Source organism: Protopterus annectens, chromosome 8.part1, assembly GCF_019279795.1.
Source record: "Protopterus annectens isolate FY-2018-M chromosome 8.part1, PAN1.0, whole genome shotgun sequence".
Classification (NCBI taxonomy): Eukaryota; Metazoa; Chordata; order Ceratodontiformes; family Protopteridae; genus Protopterus; species Protopterus annectens.
In genome coordinates, this window is record NC_056742.1 from 79,565,106 (window position 1) to 79,589,929 (window position 24,824).

Consider the following 24,824-nt stretch of genomic DNA (forward strand, 5'->3'; position numbering starts at 1 on the left):
GTGAACATGGTGAAGATGCAAATGAGGTGTGAACTCATTAGAATTGCTGAATCCCAAATACTTGGCTCTGTGTAGCAGATATAAATATAGTGCAGGCACTCCCTCGGTGTACCTCCAGAAATGTAAGTAAGTAGCACACAATTCACAGGTTATGTTCATTAACATGCAACCTCCCCTTCATTTGTTGACAAATGTATATTATTGCCATTTAATATCCTTACACATTTTAAGGACAATGATATAAAATGCCTTACAGACTGTCTGTCTCAGATTACTGGTCAGATAAGAGAAGCATGAGCAGCAAACAGAGAGAGATAAGACAGAGCTGTATTTTTGCAAGCAATAGTCATAAATGGTTGTGTGATCACTCAGTGCACTACATCTGAAATGAATATATGTACAAATAACTGTCATATGGCTTGTTAGCACTGTGGAAGATGTTTCAGTTGGTTGTATGCAGAATAATTTCAGTTCCCTGCTGCAAAGCTGTTTGTGTAGCAAAGAGAGAAAAGACACACTTACTGTGTTCTGAAGGTTCATTGGAGAGAGAGTTCAAATCCAGACCTGTGTAAAAATATTCTAGGTGTACTAACAAACATTTTTGTAGTGTTTATTTAGTAGATTTAATAGATTGTTTTTTTTTCATTTCAACAACTTTTGTGTTCTTTTTTTTTGCCAGTGTTTGCACAGCGCATGGCTTAGGGCAAACAAGGGAAATGGAGTAAAATGAATTTCAGGTTTGGCTGTGCTTGGGTGAGATCAAAAAGGATAAATTGTTGCAATTTTTGCTTTCCATCATGCAACACCACTAAGCGACATTGTGCAACAATTATCAAGGTTCCACAACACCTACAGCTATCAAACATCCGCAGACAGGACGCAAACCGTCAAAATGGAAAATGGATACATTCCATTAATTCTGTTGGCACCATGCAAATATGCTAAGCAATGTTGCAGTATGATTAACACAGAGAACATAAGGATGAGTAGAAAACTATGGAAATGTCATATACCTAACTACTCCTGTAGTAGCAGGTGTAAGTGAAGGGCTGGAATACAGATGGTCCTGGGTTTTAGTGCAGGGTGTGCAACCTATATTTATTGTTTTGACAGTGCAGTTTCTAACACTGAACTGAAAAACATACATGTATTATTTCAACATTCTTGTGGCAATGGGTGTAAGTGTAGGGCTGCCATACATATGGTCCTGGGTTTTAATACAGGACATTCCTGACATTTTTACTGTTGTTCCATTTCTCATTATATTCACTATCACTTATAACACTTAAGATAGTGGCACCGATATGAGTTATATGTATGAGGGATAAGGCACCATTATTGTGTCTTCAGATGTATGACTATATTTATTATGAATGTCTGTTACTATTTTTTTCTTTATTGTATTATACAATTTTCTTTCTACTAACATAGTAGTCTACTAACAATGGAACTTTTCTCTCTGGGCCTCCACTGAAAAAGGGTTTTATGCCCAGTCAGACTTTCCCGGTAAACAAATGTAAAATAAAATAAATAAATATATTTCTATAAGTATAATTCTGCTATCTAGACTTGGATGGACCTCACAATTAAAAAAGACACACACAGAACTAGATCTATATATGAAAACCTTGTCAGGTCAGAGACATACATTTGTAACACCTCAAACTGTCAGCTGTATTTATGAATGATTCCTGACTATGTTTGAGAAGCACTTCTTCTGTGACAAAGATGAAAAATCACCACTGTGGAAGAAAATATTTTGTCCCTTATGCCTAGGATTGAATCCCACACTTTAAACATCAGTTTTACCAGTATATAAAGCCAAAACAAATGTGTCGGGTCATAACATTTATGCCTCCAGTGCAGGTCTACAAACTTAACTCACCTAGCAGTTACCTTCTAATTTTCAATATATATTTCCAAGCTACAACAGCAAACACCTCTCAGACTAATGTCAAGTGTCAGATTAACCTTCCAATTTAAAATATTTCTTTCTTCCTTGCTTGGCACTGATGCTCTCTGTTTACATTATGTAAACATGATTGGCATCATTGCTCTGGTTTGCGCAGTACCAGTAAATGTGATAACAGGAATTGACATGAAATCATTACTTGCCATTGCTCTAGTTCGGGTGTTAGACACATCTGAAGCTGGTGGTGAAGGTGCCCAGTTTAGGGCACAGAGGAGGAGTGTTCAGGATTCCAGGATATTTACTGGACTCCTGGTAAAGCACCACAGCCAAATGCTTCTGCAGGGGGACTATTCTGGCTTCCAGTACAAGTCTGAGGCATGGAATAGTCTGACTAAGCCTGTATCCAATGGGATTGGTATCCCACACACTGGAGAACAGTGTATGCACCACTTCAATGACCTAAAAAGGTGCAAGAGGGATCTGCTCAACTAGTGGATGACTGGGTTTCAAACTGCTCACATCCCTCCAGCTGTGTAATTATGATAATAAGAGAATATTTGTAATACATAGAAAGTTAAATATAGGCAAGACTGGTATGCATAATGCTCTTCTGTTCTTTTCTGTTCTTTCCACAGCGAATGCCAAAATAGATTTTAATCAATGGGCTCATGCTGATCAAATGGAGAGACTGAGGGAAGCAAGTGGTTTGTATGCAACACAAGAGAAGTATTATTATAGCTTTAAAAGTTAAATATAGATTTTTGGGTTTTTTACACAGTTGTAACAAATTGAGCATGCATATCCTAACTGTAAAAGCAAGTATGCATGTATTAGTCTGTAGCACAAATCAATTTTAGCTGTCAAGTATAAAACTGTAGTCAGAGGTTGTGGGTTCAAATATCATGAGCAGCAACTATACAATACAGCATTTCTTTAATAATATTATGTAAAATCCAACTCTATACAAGTGGCCTAAATGCCCTGCTGTTAACTGTAATCTGTATAACTGGACCAAGCATATGTGCAATATATGCACATTTTAATGATAACTTTCAGCAATCTGTAGTGTGTGTAGTTGTTAGCATGTTTACTTAAATGTAATATAGCTGTTAGCATGTATACTTAAATGTAATACTTTAGATAAAATAGTTGTACAATTCTGTTAATGCATTGTATGTCACATATGATATTACTAATTATATCTATTTTTTTCCTCTCACCCCAACCCTTATCACTTTTTTATTTTCTATTATGTGCTGTCAAAATGTCACCATGTCATCCATCTGTAACAAATCACTAAATGCTTCACAGCACAGCAAGATAAGCCAGCCCCAGTGGGTTAGCCTGCCCTTTCTCCACCGACTCCAGCACAGATGCCCAACACATCCGGGACCCAACCTGCCAGCACTGCCTCTGCACTACCTGTACCCTCAGTTAGTATTTCCCCAACAGCTGGTGCTGTGATACCCCCCAGGAGTAGTGGTGGAGGTGGGGAGTTCATCATCCACCAGGAGACGTGAGGGTTGATGCATAGTTTTGTCATCACACCATTGGTATAAACCTTCACCAGATGGAGAGGCTGCTCTCTCTCTTGGTACATAGGAGGAGAAAATATCAAGCACTCCAGCCCCCAGTGAAGTAAGGGGACAGTGATGAGAGTACAGTGGGTGAGGACTAGATTTTCACTATCTCCATGTTTGATGGGCATGAGCCCAGGTTGACCCCTCCCTCTCCCCAATCATGGTGTCCCATAACCTTGTGTCTTGTTTTGTTTGTCTTGTTTGTTTGCATTTACTTGCTTACCTACCCAGCTTACCTGAACCAGAAAAACCAATGTCCCTTACCCAGCATTCCTCTCTTACTGAATTAAAAAAATGGGCACCTGTCCCACAAAAAATATTGTCCCATACATAGCGCTCCATTTCACACGTGTCTTCTTGACACACTTGATTTAATCCAATTTGCTAAACACATGAATACATTGTCACCCCTCTTTTTGAAGGTGACATTTCAAATTCAGCTAATATTCTCCATATATTTTCAGTTTACACTGTTGAAGAAATGGATAGCTGTGGTTCTTTCCTAACTCCCTGCAATATTTCTGTAATGCTTTCCTTTTGTTCTTTCCCTTGCTTATTCTCCATTTCACCACTTTCCTATTTACCCCATTTTAACACATATAATCTGGCCAAAAAATAGAATCACACACAACACACATAAGTATTGGAAAAAGCTATGGATCCCTTCACTCTTTTGCCTCTATGTTTGTGCAGAGTTTGGCATCACACACCAATACCAAGCAACAGTGAGCAGCTTTCTAATGCCAATGCCAAGCAACAGTGAGCAGCTCTCTAATGCTGCAGTTACCTCCACTCAATGCTGCTTCATCCCACTGTGCTATGTCGACACACAGTAACACATTTTAAATGTGCTATAAAGAATAATCTCATTGCAGTATCACTGTTTATTAAAACGTATTATACACCTGGATGCAATTCCAGTATCATCTGGGCTCAAAAAAATCTATCATTGCATTCACACTTTCTGCCACAGAGTCAGCTAAGCAACAGGTGTGTTTCATTCACTCAGTACTAACTCTCAGAATTTTAGCAGTGATGTTCATATTTGTGCACTGTTTAACTATGCTCAAACAGGGAAAGTAATGGAAATCTGCTTGCATGTGCAAACACTTTGCCTGCCATCGCATAAACCAGATTCTCACCACTGAGCTAAGCAAAGTCAATGTTAGCATGTATTAGTGTTGTTTACTGTTTATTTACTCTTCCTGCCATGAAACTACATGTGGAATTATGACAAACTGAAGGCCCTATCCAACAATATGTCACATACAATGCAGCCATGTGTTGTCTTTCCCCCATGCACTGCAACTCTGGCCTCTCAATACTTGTTCATAAATCAACTACATTACATAAATAAATAACAAATGTATGACATGCAATACACATCAATCTGATAACATGCAGAACTAGGACTATTTTCACAGTTGAACAAGCCTACACATCCATCAACTGACCATAGAAACTATCAACTCATAAGCCTAACCAGACTTATCTGCAAGATTATGGTAAGAATCATCCTGGACCATATCTACAAGGACATAGGTGACCTTCAAACTCTTGTCCCAACCCAGTTTGGTTTTGTCAAGAGTAGCTCTCTTGTTCATTAAACCTAGTAAACTTCTTTGAGAATGTCACCAAAGCCCTGGATGAGGTAAAACAGTGCATACCACCTATCTTGATTTAGCCAAGCCCTTTGACACAATCCCTCATTCAGGTATCCTAAGAGAAACTCTCCCATTTGGGGATAAATCCATACATTACTGGATGGGTAGCCAACTGGCACACCGACAGAATGCACACTGTCACTGTTGGGGAGTTCATCACAACAGTTACCAGTGGAGTACCACAAGGATCTGTGATGGGCCCTCTATTGTTTGAAAACTATTTCTCCGAAGTCCAGGTGAAGGTAGATGGCCTGTGGCTTGCCAAGTTGCAGATGACTGTAAAGTGGGGGCAGTCATTTAGAGTCCCACAATGAAGCTAACATATTACAGAAAGGGCTGACATAGACAAATTTGTGGAACCAAACTTGTGGACTGAAAATTAATACAAAAATGCCTTATTGTCCCCTTTGGTAAAGAAGTAGCCCCTGTTAATTATGATATAGATAGCACCCCTCTAAGCTCACACTCAGTGGTGCGAGACTTGGGAAAACAAGTTGATAGCAATCTAAACTTCGATCATCATGTGTTCATAGTAGCAAGAAAAGCATTCTACGTTGTGCACCTCATAAATAAGGGCATTGCATCCAAGACCAGGGAGGTCATAGCTCCATTGTACTCAAACCTTATCAGACCACTAATTGAGTACAATGCTCCCTTCTGTATGTATTTCACCAGTCATCTGCAGCAACTGGAGAGACCACAGAGGTTTTTGACCAAGATAATCCAGGTCCTCCAAAATATGACATACATGGAATGACTGAAAGCCCTGTCACTGTACTCAGTATCATACAGGCTGCTGACAGGTGAACTGTGACTAGGGCCTACAGAGCAGTCTCAGACCCTACCCTAATGGAAATGCTGCACATTTGCAAGGCAAATGGGACAAGAATAACTCACTACAGGGATCTCAGCCTAGCCTGTGACATAAACAAAACATGCTGGTGAGACATGTATTTCTCCAGGCGATTGCCACTCCTCTGGAATATGCTCCCACTCCATGTAAAGCAGAGCTCCTCAATGACCCTATTCAAATGGAACCTTGACAATTGGATGGGTATCCATAAATTCACCCCACGGGTGCCACCTATGTCGCTCATGGACTGGGGCAGTTGGTGCTGATCAGAAAATTAATCTGCTAACAATAACAATCTAACTGTGGTCAACAAGGGTGTGACATCCCCACTCTGGCCCAGTAATCAAAGAACCTGAATCCTCACCACTGACACTGGAGAGGGACAGTCACTTGGAATACAAATGGATAATCTCAGTATTTCCAGGAGCAGACCTCTCTGCATTAAGCACAATTTCCCTTAAGAGCACACAGGAAACACATTCAGCCCAGGGTCTGGTTTTCTCTTTCTTTTTCCCTCCAGGTCCCCAATAAAACTCCCCACTGGTACAGCTACAAAGTTAAGTCCTCAGCCAAGTGCCCAAGCCAAGTCCACCACCTCTCTCTCTCTGTGAAACTTGTGCTTCATGTCCCTGCTCCAAGTAGCTGACACACACACACACACACACACACACACACACACACACACACACACACACACACACACACACACACACACACACACACACACACACACCTCTGGGAAAGGCTGGCACAGGTTAACTAGCCATGACCCCTTATGCCCAGACTATAAGGTAGTTATCACTACCACCATGTACTACAAAGCCAGCTAACTAAGGCTCTTGCAAGGGTACCCATTTATACTGAGATAAATTAATAGTAATACAAATGGTAATGTTGACCAAACGGCAAGGCTTTCAGGAGTGGCCCAAGTTATCACCAAATAAATATATTCAAATACTCTCAAAACTTAAATATTTTTCTAAAAGGACCAACCATGATGAGAAGTTTAAATAGATTTATTAATAAGTAATGAAAGAATATGAAAATACTTAATATCTATTTACAGTGAACACCAGGGTTTCAATTACAGGAAATATTAAAAATAACACAGCTGGAGTTACACAGTTACTGAAAAATAATATTTAACTATTCTCACTATATTTTCCTAACTGATTTACAGAATTACTATCCCCGGTCATGTACTTGCGCAAGGCAAGATGAAGTTGGTGAGACATCCTCCTCCTTTGTCAGGGTCTAAGAACAAACTGTTCCAGAGACTTTAGTCTCCTCTAATATTAAAACATTATTTCTGTACAGAATTAAATCACGTACATCTGGTCATCTGACTTCTGGTTCCCATGCACCCCCACTGCTAAAAGCTGTCAGGATTTAGCACCTATGTGTTACCATACACACAAATAGTCCATTGCCCAGATCTTGTGCAGCTGCTTGAAGTCATAAAACCATAAAGCACTTCCCTTCTTTGTACAGGAGCTAATAAACTATACGTCTTACAGTCATTGCATCTCTGGCTTCATTCAAAACTGTGAGATAACATCTTTATGGCCTAGGCCCAGTAATTTAATGTTCTTACTATTTTTAAATTTTGAGATTAACCGCTTCTCTTCCAGTATCCTCTGTCAAAACATATACATTTAATTCAGTTACAATAATACATGTAAATTTATTTTCTTTCCAGTAGGGTTAACTGTTGACACATTTTAACACACAACTTTACAAATACATTTTTAAACACCAGCATCTGTAGAAATCAGTTTGATGCACAAATGACATATAATTCCTTATTAAATTCCAGCTAGCTGCACTGACATATGTTACAACTCCACTGTCCTACTTCTTTTGGCATCTCTGGCAGTACCCCATATTGTCACAAAGGGTACTCAGGTTTTTACACAGCTAGGCTTGTAAAGGCCCAAAGGCCATTAGCCTAGTAACCTCCTATGAACCTATGCAGGCCTCCCAACATCTTGTCCCCTACATTCACCACTGATGTCATCCACTATAAGTTGTCCTACAGCCTTGTAAAAGTCATACTTGTGAAAAGTACTCAATTCTGCAGTCTATGTACTTAGATAGATTGGGGTTCTGTTCTCACTGTAGTCAAGTGTGTGTGTGTGTGTGTGTGTGTGTGTGTGTGTGTGTGTGTGTGTGTGTGTGTGTATGTGTGTGTGTGTGTGTGTGTGTGTGTGTGTGTGTGTGTGTGTGTGTGTGTGTGTGTGTGTGTGTGTGTGTGTGTCTAGCCAGAAGAGCATAAGCATGTATCCTACAATTACCACTCCAATCCCATGGATTGACACTATTTTGACAGTTGCACATGCCTACACATCTATTTCATGCAGGCCTCCCAACATCTTCTCTCCAACATCCACTGCTGATGTCATCCACTATAAGTTGTTCTGCAGCCTTGTAAATAGGACATGCTGGAGGGACAGATTCATAACCCAGAGGCTCCCTTCACTCTGGAATAAAATCCCAGTCCAGGTTAGGCAGAGCCCCTCATTGACTCTCTTCAAGAGGAATCTTGATGAGTGGATGGGAGATCGTAGGTTTACCCCGGGTATCACTTCTGTGTCACTGTTAGACAGAGGCACAGTATACTAACCTCGAAAAAGGGCATAGCAAAATAAATTTAAAATGGGTGGCGAAAGCCAGACACATTCTGGCTAGGCTTATTAATACCCTAGGGCAGATAGCCTAGTATGAACCTATGAACCTATGAACCTATAAAAGTCACACTTCTGCCATGGTGCTTGGTTAAACTATTGGGTTCTGTAGGCTGTGTACTTAGGCATGGAGTTCTATGCTCACTACAGTCAAATGTGTGTTTGTGTCTAGCCAGAAGAGCATAAGTGTGTATCCTACAGTTACCACTCCAATCCTATGGACTGACACTATTTTGACAGTTGAACATGCCTACACACATTCATATCATAAAGGCATCCCAACATCTTCTCTCCAAAATCCACTGCTGATGTCATCCACTAAAAGTTTCCCTGCAGCCTTATAAAGTTTAGACTTGTGTCTCTTGCATAAAATACTGATTTCTGTAGTCTGTGTGTGTGTGTGTGTGTGTGTGTGTGTGTGTGTGTGTGTGTGTGTGTGTGTGTGTGTGTGTGTTTGTGCACTTACTTGACATTAGAGAAAGCCTTTACACCAGCATGTGGGACACTAATATTATCATATTCTCCTCAGCAGACACTATTGATGTCATCGTAAAGTTAAGTGAAACATGCAGTAGTGCATTTAATATTTTGTTAAGTACAAACAATTGCAGTTTTAAAAGTACTGTATTTTCTTTTTTTCTGTTTCCTAATTGTGTGTTTCTGAACAGTGTCTCTGTGTCTCTCTGCAGTTAGTTTCCCACCCTCCCTACCTGTTCTTGTGTTGGTATTAGTGTTGCTGGCTCTGGAATTGCCCGCCCCCTCCTGGAAGTCTGTATTAGAACACTCCTCCTGGGTCCATCTCATTTGATCACTTAACCAAGTACAGTGAGATCATATTCTGAGTCTAGTGTTCACTCTACTTAATACAGAGAGTTGATTTGAGAAGGCCCCAAAAAAATTTTCATTTGCTTTTACTGTATTGTCTTTCCTCCTACTTTATTTTGCTTTTCTTAAAAGTACTCAATTTTATTTATTCTGCCGCATTTATTACTGCTTGGTAGTAGCCTGATTAAATTGTAGCTGTTAATCTAAGTATTTTGGTTTAAGCACTTGTGCTTCATACAGGCTGTTTTACATTAAGAAGGTTTGTGGTCTGCACTGTTGTGGCAGGACAGGTAGCTTACATCCTTCTAAGCTGGGAATTGCTGACTGAAGGCCCAGTGTCTGCTATTCTAAAAGTGTATTAGTTCTGGCTTAAGCACTTGGGCTTCAGACCAGTTATTCTACATTAAGAAGGGTTGTGGTCTGCACTTTTGTGGGAGGAGAGGCTGGATTCTACCCTTCTGAGCTGGGAATATCTGGTCACACCTTTATTGTGCCTGCTTATTTGAACTGTTTCTTTCTGAAATTGGTGTGGCTTGTTGCTATAGCATAGACCAGATTCAAGCCTGCCGAATCTAGCTTTGTTTGTATAACTTGAGCACTGATCCAGGCCATCTTTTTTGGAGAAGGTTCCCCTGCACCCTAGTAAGCAGGGGTGTGCAGTTAGAACTTGTCTGATTGAAGCCTGCTGGAACAGGGCTTAGTTTTGAGCTTTTTTCTGGTTAATTGGGTAACTAGTTTAAATCAGTTTGTTCGTTTTCTACTGTTTTATATATATATATATATATATATATATATATATATATATATATATAATTGTACTTTATTCATCTGCTTTTACTGTATTTGTTTTTCTTCCTACTTTATTACTAGTGGCATTGACTACAACTCTGATCTGCGATATATAACAATAAGTATCCTTTTCTGTGCATTAAATGTGTTTTTTGAGTGTATCTGCTTTATTTTCTAAAAAGAAAAACAAAAAACAATATATATATATATATATATATATATATATATATATATATATATATATATATATATATACTTGTTTCCCACCCTTCTAAGCTAGTATAGTCCAGTTTTCAAGTTAGTGCTGAATTCAGGGCTGTGTTACAAATCTCTGTGTTTGCCCATACCTTACTTAGATAGAAGGAAGTTCTCTGTTCACCTGTGAGAGAGGGGAGCTTTGAGCAGCCTGTCTGTCCCTGGAGGAGTGGTTTCAGCCTAGAAATTAGTAGTTTATTGGCCATTTTGAGCTAATTTATATCTCTTTCATTTCCCTGCTATAAATACCATATTTACCCAGTTTTGTGTGCTGGGCAGCGCCTGTTAGCTAGGGTAAATCTATTCCCGGCTGCACAAAGTCTCCTATTCAATTTTTCCCTTGGAACTAGACAAATTTTCTACTTAAACACTCAAGTCACTCATTTCTCAGCCTGGCACTTACTCAAAACTTATAGCAAGCACTTATAAACCATAGCACTAGACCCTCCTATACTGTACAGAAGGACAAGGCTTTCTATTCGACCTTACCAGCCATCCAGTAAAACAGTTCACTGTACCTATCCAGGCATGTCCAAAGGGCAGTTCCAGGTGTACTCTCCAGTCCAACTGGTGAATCTGGGCATTTTGAGGCAATGTTACAACTGCCTCATGTACACAGACAACTCCCTCCTCCTACCACCAAACACTAATACATGCAAGAGATGCAATTATACAGCCAAACTGGAGGCTACACTCTCTCAACCCAAGACTGGATCAAACAGTCAAGAGGAGAAGGGAAATACTTGCATCACACCACCAGTCTCACATAAACTCATTAAAGCAGCACTGGAAAAAAACACACATAAATACATAAAAACATACTGGGAGGCTCTAAATAAAAATCTGCAAAACCAACAGACACCTCCAAAGCAAACATCCAAGCAACCTCCACCCCCCAACACAAACCATGAAACACAAACTTCACAAAACCAGTGTGCCATGCAATCACAGCCCTTAAGGCAAAATAACATACCCAACATGGTGACTCTATAGTCAGACACACTGATGTCCCACTCACTAGGCTGAATAAGGAGAAGGTTACTGTTAGCTGCCTGTCGGGTGCCAGGATCTGCCACATAACACAAGCACTCAGGTCACTAGAGAACAAGTACAAATATGACTCTGTCATTGTCCATGTTGGTGTGAATGACCTGAGCCGTACCTCTCTGGACTACATGAAAAGAGACATGGAAGAGCTCTCTGATCACGTACCCAAGGCTAGTATGACCCTGACCCTGAGTAGCATCTTGCCCTCACCAATAATGATACCATGGTATAAAGAAAAAAATATCAATTTCAACAATTGACTAAGTTTCTGGTGTCATTCAAAGGGGATTCAGTATTTGTCCACCTGGGATGACATGCTCGACAAGCCACTCTGCTTCGCTAGAGATGGCTTGCACCTGTCACCCTTAGGCTTTCGAATACTGGCCAAGGCTCTTGCCACCCCCATAGTGCCTTTTTCAGGCAAGGCTCAAAAGACAAACATACCACCATAAATAGCACAAGTAAAACAAAAAACTGAGGGTAGTGCTGCTCAATGCCAGAAGTTTGAACCTCAAAATGCATGCACTCGAGGCACTCCTCAGTATGGAGAAAATCGATATATGTGCAGTAACAGAAACCTGGTTTAAGGCTCCAGACAGCACCCCAGCACTACCAGGCTACAACTCATACCATACATTTTGGCCACAGAACCCAAACCAAAATACAAAAGGCAGGGGTGTATACATATTCATCAAGGATACCCACACATCAGGTTAGTGGCACAGCACGATGCTTCAGAGATCATCCACGTGCCACTAACAATGGGAAAAACTGCAATTCAAATTGTAGCTTGCTAAAGATCACCCATCATGTCCCAGGACCCCCATTCCATGCTCCTGGAAACACTGGGAAACATAACGGTCCTACCAAACACCCAAATATTGGGTGATTTCAATTATCCAAACATTAACTGGGAGAACTACTCAAGTACTAACTCCCTTGCCCAACATTTCCTAGAATTTCTAAACTCAAACGCCCTGGTTCAACTGATCAACACTCCCACCAGAGGTGACAACATATTGGACCTGGTCATCACCAACATGGGTGACCGGTGTTCCACACTGGAGGTCAACCCCTTGCTGGTTAGATCTGACCATAAACAAATCACTTTGGATATTCACATTCCGCCCCCACCCCTGGACAAGAAAATCACTGTGAAAAACTTTTCAAAAGCAAACTTCACATTACTTAAGACCGAGGTGGAAAGTTTCAAAGCCCCCATGCTGAAGGATAACACTGTCTAAGCTGCAAAAATCTTTACTAATGCATTCTATGGGCAACTACAAGAATGCATGGATCATGCCGTCCCAAGCAAAACCAAGACTCACTCCTCCAAAAAAAGGAAACCAGTCTGGTGGACTCCTGCCATAAACAAGCTATACAACAGAAGGAGGAAACTAGTACAGAAAAGAGTAAAATCCCAAGAAGGGAAGACATCCCTGATCAGTATGAGCATGAAACTACGATCCCTCATAAAATCATCCAAGGCGAGCTTTGAAAGAAAAATTGCCAAGGACTCCAAAGATAACCACAAGGCATTCTTTAGCTATGTCAAGAATCTAAGTGGCAATGCTCAGATCTGCTCAGAGTTAGTGCAGAATGGCACACAATACACTGAACTGACCAATATCACCAACATCCTGGCAGACAGGTTCAGCGCAAACTTCACCCCCCCTCTCACCTCAAAGAGGGCCCATAACCATACCAGAAGAATGTAGAATCCCTGAAATCACAGACACTCAGGTTAAAACAGCCCTCTCCAAAGCCAAAAACACAGCATCAATGGGACCGGACAGTGTCCCAGGCTGCGTCCTACATGAGCTGAAAGATGAACTAACCCCTCACTTAAACACGCTGTTCAATATCAGCCTCTCCACAGGCTATGTACCCATAGAGTGGCACACAGCAGCGATTATTCAGCTTCACAAAGGCGGAGCCACAACAGACCCCGGGAACTATCACCTGATAAGCCTCACTAGCTTGGTCTGCAAGGCTATGGAGAGCATCATCATGGAACTCATTAACAGAGACATTGGGAACCTCCAAACAGTGGATCCTACCCAGTTCGGCTTTTTAAGGCCAGATCATGCCTTCTGAACCTGGTGGACTTCTTTGAGACAGTTACCAAGGCTATAGATGATGGAAAGGTGGTACACACAGCCTACCTAGATCTCGCAAAGGCCTGCAACACCATTCCCCATTCTGGTATTATAGACAAGCTCACCAGCCTGAACATAAACCCCTATGTCACAAGATGGGTTGCCAACTGGCTCACGGACAGAACCCACATGGTGAGAGTTGCGGGAGCTAGTCTAAATCAGTTACAAGTGGAGTTCCCCAGGGCTCAGTTCTAGGACCCCTCCTGTTCAGCATATACTTCTCAGAGGTACAGAAAAGCACAGGAGGACTATGGCTGACCATGTTCACAGATGACTGCAAACTAGGGGCTATGATTGACTCTCCGGCTGACACAGACATCCTCCAAAAGGGTCTTACTGAGACGGATACCTGGTGTCAAAATCATGGCCTCAAGCTAAATGCCAAAAAGTGCACGGTCATCCCCTTTGGAAAAAACAAAGTACCCACAAACTACCACATAGGTGGTAGTCCCCTAAATACGGAAGATGTAATAAGAGCTCTGGGGACACAAGTAGATAGTATTCTCAACTTTGATAATCACATTGCCCACCTAATCACAAAAGGGTTTGCATCCAGATCAAAAGAGGTCATTGTACCCCTCTACTCATCACTCATCAGACCCATCATAGAATACAATGCCCCATTTGGGATTTACCTTACAAGACAGCTGCAACAGCTGGAAAGACCACAGAAGTACCTCACCAAGAGGATCTCTGGCCTCAAACAGATGCCCTATGCAGCCCGACTGAAGAAATTACAGCTGTACTTGGTTCCATACTGCCTACTCAGAGGTGATCTCTGCCCGACATACAAGGCCATGTCCAACCCAGAATTGATGGACATGCTCCACCTAAAGAAAACCTTATCCCTGTGAGCCACACGCTTTAGGGATCTAAACCTCACCACAACAATAAATAGGTCGTGCTGGAGGGATAGATTCCTATCCCAGAGAATTCCCATGCTTTGGAAAAAGATCTCAATCTACATCAGGCAGAGCTTCTCACTAACAGTCTTCAAAAGAAATCTTGATGAGTGGATGGGAAACAGAAAGTTTACCTCGTCGATCACTTCAGTGCTGGACAGAGGCACAGGGAACTAATCTAAGGGGACAGCGAAAGCCAACACATTCTGGCTAGGCTTATAAATGCCTTTGGGCAGATAGCCTAGTACCTACCTATGAACCTATGAACCTATCACCTAGAAAGTGTTGTCTGAGACACTCCAAGTCAGACTTGAGATGTGGTGCTTGCCTTAAATACAAAGTTCTGTAGTCTGTGTACTTAGGTAGGGATTCTATTCTCACTGCAGTCAACTGGGGTGTGTGTGTGTTTGTGCTCATTCTTGACATTATAGAGAGCCTTTTCCATCAGCATGTGGAGCATTGCTATTACCATAGCACGGCTGATGTCATCACTTAGAAAGTGCTGTCTGAGACACTCCAAGTCAGATCTGAGCTGTGGCACTTGCCTTAAATACAGAGTTCTGTAGTCCATGTAGTTGGATATATTGGGGTTCTGTTCTCACTACTGGGTTCCGTGTGTGTGTTTGTACACTTGCTTGACATTAGAGACAGCCTGTTACACCAGCATGTGGGAAACTGCTATTACTATTTTCTCCTCACCGGACACTGCTGATGTCATCACCTTTATCTAATTTGTGAATGTGGGTATATTCCTACCAGGGCAGGGTCAGAGACTGGCCTGGAGGCCAGATAGAAGTTATCTCATCCTATACGATACAGATTACAGTATCATGGCTTTTAGTCTATCCACATACAGCATGGCACGGTTTGTATGCCCTGTGTTTTCTTGTAGAGAAACCCCTGCGGTCTCTCCAGCTGCTGCATGTGCCTGCTGGGGTACATGCAAACAGGAGCATTTTACTCTATTAGTGTTCTGATGAGATTCAAGTACAGTGCTGTTATATAATCCTCAGATCTGAATATGATCTGCACAACATAGCCTTTCTATTCCACTCTAGACATTTGGTGGTCGAACTTCAGATTGCTATCTACATGTGCTCCCAAGTCTTGCATCACTGGGATTCAGCATAGTGGGAGTGTTCTCAATGCTGTAATTAGCAGGGAATTCCACTTTGCAGAAGGACAAAATAAAGACACATTTATGAATTTATTTGTAGGCTGTGTGGCTTTGTCATCAATCATTTGTCAGTGTTAGCTTCTCCTTAGTATGCTATCATCATTGGTGGACTCAATGTTTGCACCCAGTATGCGAGAATCAACAAACACAGTAAGCCAAAGGCCAAATACTTTAGCCTAATCTGTCAAAAAATAGATTCCAAACAGTAAAGGGCCAAGCACAGATCCCTGGGTTATGCCAGTGGTGACAGCTCTACTGGTGCAGGTTGATTCACTAACTTTCACAGTTTGTGTTCTGCCAGTGAGCCAATTGGTTATACATCTGGTGACATAAGGGTTAATCCCCAGCTGGGAGAGTTTCTCAATGATAACAGCATGGGGGATTATGTCCAAACTCTAGGCAAGATCAAGATAGGCAGTATGCACTCTCTTACCTTCATCCAGGCCTATCACACAAAATCAATGGGCTGTGACAACAACATGGATTACCTATAGTGTGATTCAGCACATGCACCTTCCTGACATGGTTGAATACATACTTCAACACACCCTCCACACCGGCTATATTCCCATAGAAGGGGTACATAAACATGCATCCTTCTCAGTTGGGAGGGGAACTGCATACTGCATCTGATGCATGCATGTATAGACAGATACTGACTCGCCTTATCTATGAGGTTGACCAACATGTCATTGTGGGCCTTTTCTAAATGGACACTAGTAATATCCCACCTGTGTGCAACAGACCTGTGTGAGTTTTTAATGCTACATCATGTCTGTTACATCTGTTAGATGTTCTTAACAAGGTCATCGAGGGAATACATGATAACACTGTTATCCTTTTGAACTTGACAAGCCCAAGGTATTTGACACAAATCTGCACTGAGGTATTCACTCAACACTGTCAGATGTGGCCATAAGCACCTATATCACCAAGTGGGTAGACCACTGGATCACATGCATAGCATCTAAATATGTCGATATGTGTGAAGTGATCTATATCTCAGGTCCATTGATTAGGTCCATACATCAGGGCTGTCTACTAGGCAGTTTCCTGTCCATTATTTAAGTCACAGTTGTCACAAATTACATACATATCCTGTGTCCAGACAACCCTCTGAAGGACTACAGATTGTGAGCAATCATTGACTGCAACTGTGATATTAGTACAAAACACACAGTATCAACACACACCAGAGATTGCTGCCACAGCCATGACAACACCTGAAATGGTACAAAAACATGGGGGGATTTGTTACATCATGAAAACAAATGCACAACTAAAGGATAATGTAGACATCACACCCTATAAACAGATCAATAACCATGTGACTGTGTCCTGGGGTAGATGGTATGTGGAATATCCACCAGCATGTGGCCACAGTGCTGACTACTCCCTTGTATGTGACACAACTACTGAGTATATGAAGGACATCCACATCAAAGGCCATAATACCTTCATTGTTCACAGCCTTTATCACACCAGTAACTGAGTACAATGCACTCTTCTTCATGTGCCTCACTACATATCTTCCAGTGATGTGTAACTGAAGTGCACCACCTTTGTCACATCCAACTGTCATACATCTAATTGGCCTTACCTGGATATTCCTTTTGTTGCATAAACATTACTGTCTGATGGTGTGGAACCCCCATCAAGTGGTTATACCTGATGCATGTGTGACACCTGTTCATGTGATATACACAGTACATGCATATCTGTTTGGCAGCACTGATGGGATGGGTAACATATATATATATATATATATATATATATATATATATATATATATATATATATATATATATATATGCTATGCACACGAGTCAACCTGCCTGTATTGATCATAATGTCACATACAAGTATTGCAATGTCTCTCCTAACACCTCCAGCAGAATGTTACAGTGTCAGGACAGTGTGCGTAATTACCCCCATAAATTGCTGACATGTCATAATAGTTGTACAATTGTGTTGGTGCAGAACCATCCCTGATCACTCAGAATCACATATGTTATCTCAGAGACATGGGATTACTGTTTCTCTTATTCTGATATTATCCATGATTATGCATGCTTCTTTTACTGTTGTCCATGAGACTTTACCCGCATCTCACTTGTGGGAGACATCTGCTGAGATTACAGTCATATGCAGGAAAATCAGTTTGCACAGCTTTACAATATGCACCCTACCCCAGTTGTATATAACATCCCTGATGGATGTCCTCTGCATTGTTCATGTAAGGATGCGTATCTCACAAAGACGTCTTCCGCACTGTTATGTCACCTTGTGTGACAGTCACATAATACACATTTTCATTGCGGAGTCTGTACTGTACCATAATGATATGTGATAGGTGTTGCTGCTACAACTGTCTTCCACTGACACACCCTCATCTGCTGTATGTTAGGTTGTTTCACCTGTCATCTTTCCTTGTGTTCATTCCTTCAATTCATCTGAGTGTCCCTATTCAGTACACACACTTCCCCTGAGTGTTTATTTTATATGGCAGTACACATACCCTTACAAATCATTTACACACCTTCTGTACGGAATGCCTGGAATGGGATTTCAAAATACACTGCACTGAATACACTATCCTGTACTATGTTTGGGACATATACATAACTATATGTTAAGCTCTGGTAATCATTGTGGAATTCCATGCAACTGTACTTTGAGGTAACCAGGTTTGCTATCTCTGTTGCTTTACATGCTTTCCTTGCCATCAACACTGTTGTCAGCCACAAAACCATGCTTGTTTATGTTTCAATGCAGTGCATGGCATGAAAATGTAATTAGCGCTGCTGATCACCACGCATCACTGCACACACAAATAAACTCGTTGTGGGCATCGTGTGAAGCCTACATGGGGTTTTCTGAATCCCAGGGCATGCAATGAGCATTTTTTCTAAGGCATAAATGAAGTGGATAAGATAAACATGGATATAATTAAATATGGATATTAAAAGAATAGAAGTAAAGAATATGCTAATAGAATAGATAAAAAAGTTATTTTATGTCATATGGGTTATATGAAATGAAAGAATAAATGAAATTATGTTTAACAGTAAATGGATTTTAGCAATGATATTAAGTAAAATCAATGGTGGTTATGAAAATGGAGCGGGGGTTCTAATAAGGATGAAAATTTAGTATGATTGTAAGACAAATTACAAATATGTGTAAATATATTTGTATATCTATCCTGTTGCACCACTGATACAATGGTGTCTATTGAAGTTAGGTTTATTGTCATGCAGAGTTATGTTTCTGTGATGCAGGGTATGATCTGTCATTGTTTATTCATGATACCCCACTCGGGCATTGTTGACAAACTCAAGAGGTTATATACAAACCCATATGTCACCTAGTGGATAGCCAATTGGCTCACAGACAGGACCAAGAAGTTAGAACTGGGGAGTCTACCTCTGCAAAGAGGCCAGTCAAATGTGGAGTCCTTCAGGGATTAGTCCTTGGACTGCTCCTTTTTGGCATTTACTTATCAGAAGGCAAAGCCAATGTCAGTGGTCTCTGGCTGACTAAATTTGCAGATGATTGCAAATTAGGAGCTGTCATTATTCAATCTCAAACTGGCAGAAATGTTTTCTAGGAGGAGCTGACACAGACAAACAACTGGTGTCAGAGCCATGGACTAAAACTAAATGCCAAGAAATGCATAATACTATCCTTGGGATGTCATCCACTCCTGGAAACCATCATATTGACAACACACCCGTAAGAGTTGACCCAGTTATCAGGGACTTCGGGACACACATATATAGTAATCTAGCCTTTGACCATCATGTGTCTAGAGTGGTGACAAAATCATTTTATGTTGTGTAACTTATAAACAAAAGTAATGCATCTATGTCCAAAAAAGTCATTGTTCCACTGTATTTGGCATTCATCAGACCTATCATTGAGTACAGTGCCCCCTTTGGTATGTACCTAACCAGGCATATCCAGCACTTGAAATGTCCATAAAAGTTCCTCACTAAAAGAATAGAAGGCATAAGTAAAATGTCCTATGCAGACTGCCTCAAGGCCCTATCTCTGTATTCTGTTTCCTATAGGCTTTTGAGGGGCGATCTATGCCCGGCATACAGGCCATTTTCAGACTCCACTCTGATGGACCTCCTGCATATTCACAAAACAAACTTCACCAGAATTATCCATTCTAAAGACTTAAACCTTGCCTGTGATATAAATAGGTCCTTCTGGAGAGATATGTATGTATCCCAGTGACTACCCCATCTGTGGAACAGGCACTCCATCCACATGAAGCAGAGTTCCTCCCTAACCCAATTCAAGTGCAACTTGGGCAATTGGATGGGAAACTGCAAAATCATCCCTGGTTTGTCATCTATGTCTCTAATGGACACAGGTAACCTGTAAATGGTTCATCTCCCAGGCCCATGCTTACACTTATCAAGGGTAACAGAACTTGTTAGAGATTTGGGATACATGGCTAGGATTAAAAAGGCCCTTGTGGTCATTAGCCTAGTTAACACCTATGAACATATGAACCTATACAATTGAAAATGGGAATTGTTGACTCAGTGAACTATTTGGGTCCCGGTATTCATATGCACAATACACAAAGGTGTACAGGCACTCTGTGGAAAGCATATTGTATGTCACCATTCAGGGTCAAGACTCACAGAAACAGATTGTTAGTGGTGTAAACTTTACCTCCATGTCTTTATGAATTGTACAGAGGAGCATATACTGCACTGGTGCCCAGTTCATTCCTGCCCAACAGTTGCTGTACTGTGCTGTGTCATGACTTCTCAGCACTGCTAGTACACTTGCTTTTGGTGCAGTGGGATGTGGGTTCTCTTCCCTCAATCAGTAGAGTGATTGCTGCACTGCAGTGCAGCATTAGGGGTGTGATACATTTGTGGGTACAATGATCCCCCCTTCCCCACTGATATGTCAGTCTGCATACAGAACTGAGAAACATGGCAGTGCTGATACAGTAGAAGAATAAACTTGCATGATATAGGAAAAAATCAACTTAGTCTCTTGAGCATTTTAGTTTTGAAATCCTTGTAGGGGTGGGTACTGATTTTCACATTTAGTATGTGAGTGGTGTACAGTATCAACACAATGGGGCAAGACCATAACACCACTTGCTGGTATGTGTTTGAAAACCCATAATCTACTCCACTGGGATTATCCATCCAGAGATGCTGTTACATTTGTGCATCACAAATAATCCTTGAGTATGGCGAGGGGGGGGGGGGCACTGATTTGCACATGTAATATGTGAATGGTGTACAGTATCAACAAATGGGGCAAGACCATATTCAAAGTCTTGCCCCACATGGTGCAAGTCTGTATGAATCACCCAGGGCTTTAGTATGCAGATATAATGTGTATCAGCTGTAGCCCATAGCTTACAGTCTTAAGGAATAGCATTCCAAGCCTTAATTTGTTAAACAGAGAAATAGTTAACTCCGGCACTAGTATTCTCAGATTTTTCAGCAGTACATCCAAACACTTGCCTTCTGAATGCTCTAGAACTATTTAAACATGCTTAATGACTACTTATTCAATGTTTGAAAAGCACTCTAAAACATCTGTTATTAAAGTCTCGCACTCTTTACCAAATGTACGTATGTAAGAAAACAAAAACTCCTTAACCAAGTGTAGGTATCTCTGTTTCATGCACCTTCCATAGTTAAATGTTTTTTTGCTGAAGCAAAGGAACTTGTAGCCATATAAATTCCTAAAGAATGCATTTGGATAAAGAAAATGTGTATATTATACCAGAAAGTATAAACCATCTATCATCAATGGTTGTGAACTGCAAGATTGTTTAAGATTTCATTTTTGTTTTCCTATAGTGAAAGCCTTATATTTCTTTTTAAATTTCTAAAGTTATTGATTACATTATACTCAGTGGTTTTGACTGTACAGACTCCTCTTAACCATTTTATGGTTCAGTAAAAGATGCATTTTATTTTCTTTAATTTTTAAATTAACTTTGAGTATAAATATTAGAATAAATAGCAGTTACATTTCTAACAATTTGAAACAGTTTCTTACAGAACAGTTTATGCATGAAGTATTTTGTAATAAGAACTGATGAAATTCTACAAGACTGATAACTATTGTTTGTTATGGTTGCCACAGAAACACTGTAACTCAAACAGCTTTTGTTCAGCCTCTGAAGAGATACTAAAATCCTATCTGCCAGTTTTCTAATGGTATGGAAAAACCCTTTCATCTAAGACTGTTAAACAGTACCTAAGAAGGCGAAATCTCTTAACAGCATGTACTGTTCACAGGACATGTGTAGCATTTCAGTTCTGTAATAACGCAAAATTTGTTCTGGAGACTACCGCCCATAGCTTTGTATGTAACTGTCATTTTAAATGTATTACTTCAGATGTATTCCACACACGGCTTGTTTCACAGCACAGCATATCAAACAGAGCAGCAAAAGTTATAGATCGTGTCATTAAACTGATAACAGAAAGCTAAAAATCTTTAGTTTTATAAGACCAAATGAATAATCTGGTTATTTTAGGAAAGAAAAAGCTCACTCTTGAATTTCTTTCCAGGGGATTCCCTGCCAGTTTTAGAACTGGTCAGAAATAGCAATGCCATTGTCTCTCTGTTATACAGTTCACTAGGTTACCAAATTAAAGCAGCTGCAGGATTAACAGTTGTTACAGAGAATTAAGTTGGCCAGTTACACAGTGACTGAATTACATAGTAGTTCAAAAGTAGAATGGAAATGAACTGTATTTTCACTTTAAAGCATTTCATCCTCTCATCTGCAATAAGTATGCATCTCAGAAGTTAAGCATTATTACCTGTAAATCTTAACTGTCTAAATATTTACCAGTGAACCGTACACTAGATAGAGTTCAAGTTTATTTTAAAATCTTGGTTTTATTTATAACCACACCATATAACTTGCTATGATGAATGACTAACACATTTAGCATGATATGACAGAGTCACTTGATCATTCAGAGATTAAAAAGCAGCTCACTTAAGTAAGAAGCAGAGGGAGACTGAAATGGTGAAAAAGTATATACATATATGAGAAAAGAAGAAATGATTGAAATAAAGTACATTATTTTAACTACAGATAAGCAATAAGTTGGTTCTGAGTTATGGGGACATGAAAGAGAAATGTTAGCAAGAAGAACTGTGACCCAGGACAGATGAAAAAAAAAAAAAAACTTATGAGAAGTATTGCAGATGGAAAGTTCTAGACAGACTTGGAAGGTGGAAAGGGATTGACGTACTCTTTCAGCAATCCAAATAATGCTCTGTTTCAAACTGAATTAGTAAAACCCTTTGACATGCAGTCTATGAATTTGAAGTAATCTCTATTTGGCCCAATAGGTTGTATTCAAATTTTCTCCAAAAATCCCATGGGAACAATGCAAACAACAATCAGGATAAGCACAGATACAGATAGCTGGAATGAAGATGACTGATGAAACAGTGAAGTAACACTGGATGTCATGTGGTCTTTACAGCTTCAAGCCATTCTGTAACACATATAAAGGTGATTAAGAAGTCTGTTAAAACTTTTGTGTCGTGAGTTGCACATGCATGCATGTGTGTTTGTGTGTGCGTGTGCACGTGAGCATATGTACGTGTGTGTACAGATGTCTGTGAGAATCAGAACTGGAGGGAATGGTGCTGTGAACTAGTTTTATGTGGATTTTTTCACACGGCAAACAATTACCATAAAACAATAAAAGGCAGAAATCATATTGGTACAGGGAGCACTGCACAGTGTAGCAGCTAGCATGTGGCACACAGTACAAGTCATGAAAGGCTTTCAGCAAGACTTTTAGACTAATGCTATGTTATTGTTACACATTACTGTTCAGACATAATGGGCAGTTTGGATGCCTTTGGAAATGGATGCTGACAGCAGTGCATAGAGAGACTTCCCATGATATGAGCATTGCCAACATGGCCACTAAAGGGATCACAGAAAAATTTTGGTAGAATATTTGTAAGATGATATTAGATACCACTACATGTTGGAAACAATGTGTGCAGTGCATTACACATGTACACTGGCAACAGGAATTTTGCTGCTAGCAACACAAGCCATTGAGGGCAGACATACAGCAGAAAGCATGTCTAACCTTTGGAACTGTGAATTATTAAATGCACATTAAGACCAGTGAAAAAATGTTGCAGTACATCCAGCTGTGAGTGCTGTGGTCATCCAGCAGTGAAGCTAGGCCTGTGTGCTGCATACAAGTGGTTAGGTACTTAGAGATGTCCAGGATACATATGCATCTACCAGGGCCAAGACTAGCAGGCAGGCAAGAGTTGTAAAGTAAATGTCATATAGCTGTGACACTCTGTGTCACCATACCATGGGTCATATGCTGTGGTATGCTATAACCATCCATCCAAGGTTGTTAAATTGAATCTGACACCTATAGTGACCATATAAACAGCCACCACTATCCACAGACCTTAAAAGTCAAGTAGGAAATGGAAGTAGGTTGTTAATCCTGCCTTCCATAGCATACATACATGCACCAAACACACATGAACAATTTAGAAACCAATACTATAAGCACAGATCATGGATATGCTGTTGATTAAGGATAATGTCAGTAATTAGTGTCTTACTGTAAGGTGACCAAGGCAATAGCGTACAGCCTTTATCTTTCTTAATCTACATTGTCTAAGGCAAGACTCTATAGATTGCAATGATGCTGGTCCAGGCTACAGTCTAATAATAGCAGCAGCAGCCCACATACACCAGCTGTTTGAAGTATATCTGTACAGTCCTGCTCAGCAAACATATATCTCAGCATGCCATGCAGCATAAATCTAAGACTGTAGTAAAGCTGTTATTTGTCTTTTTGGCTTTTTCCTGGTTAGGGGTCGCCACAGTGGAACTTCGGTCCGCTAATGATTGGCAGTCGATTTTTTTTATGGTGCCAAGTTGCCAGCCTGACGCCCAATCTTCAGTGAAGGC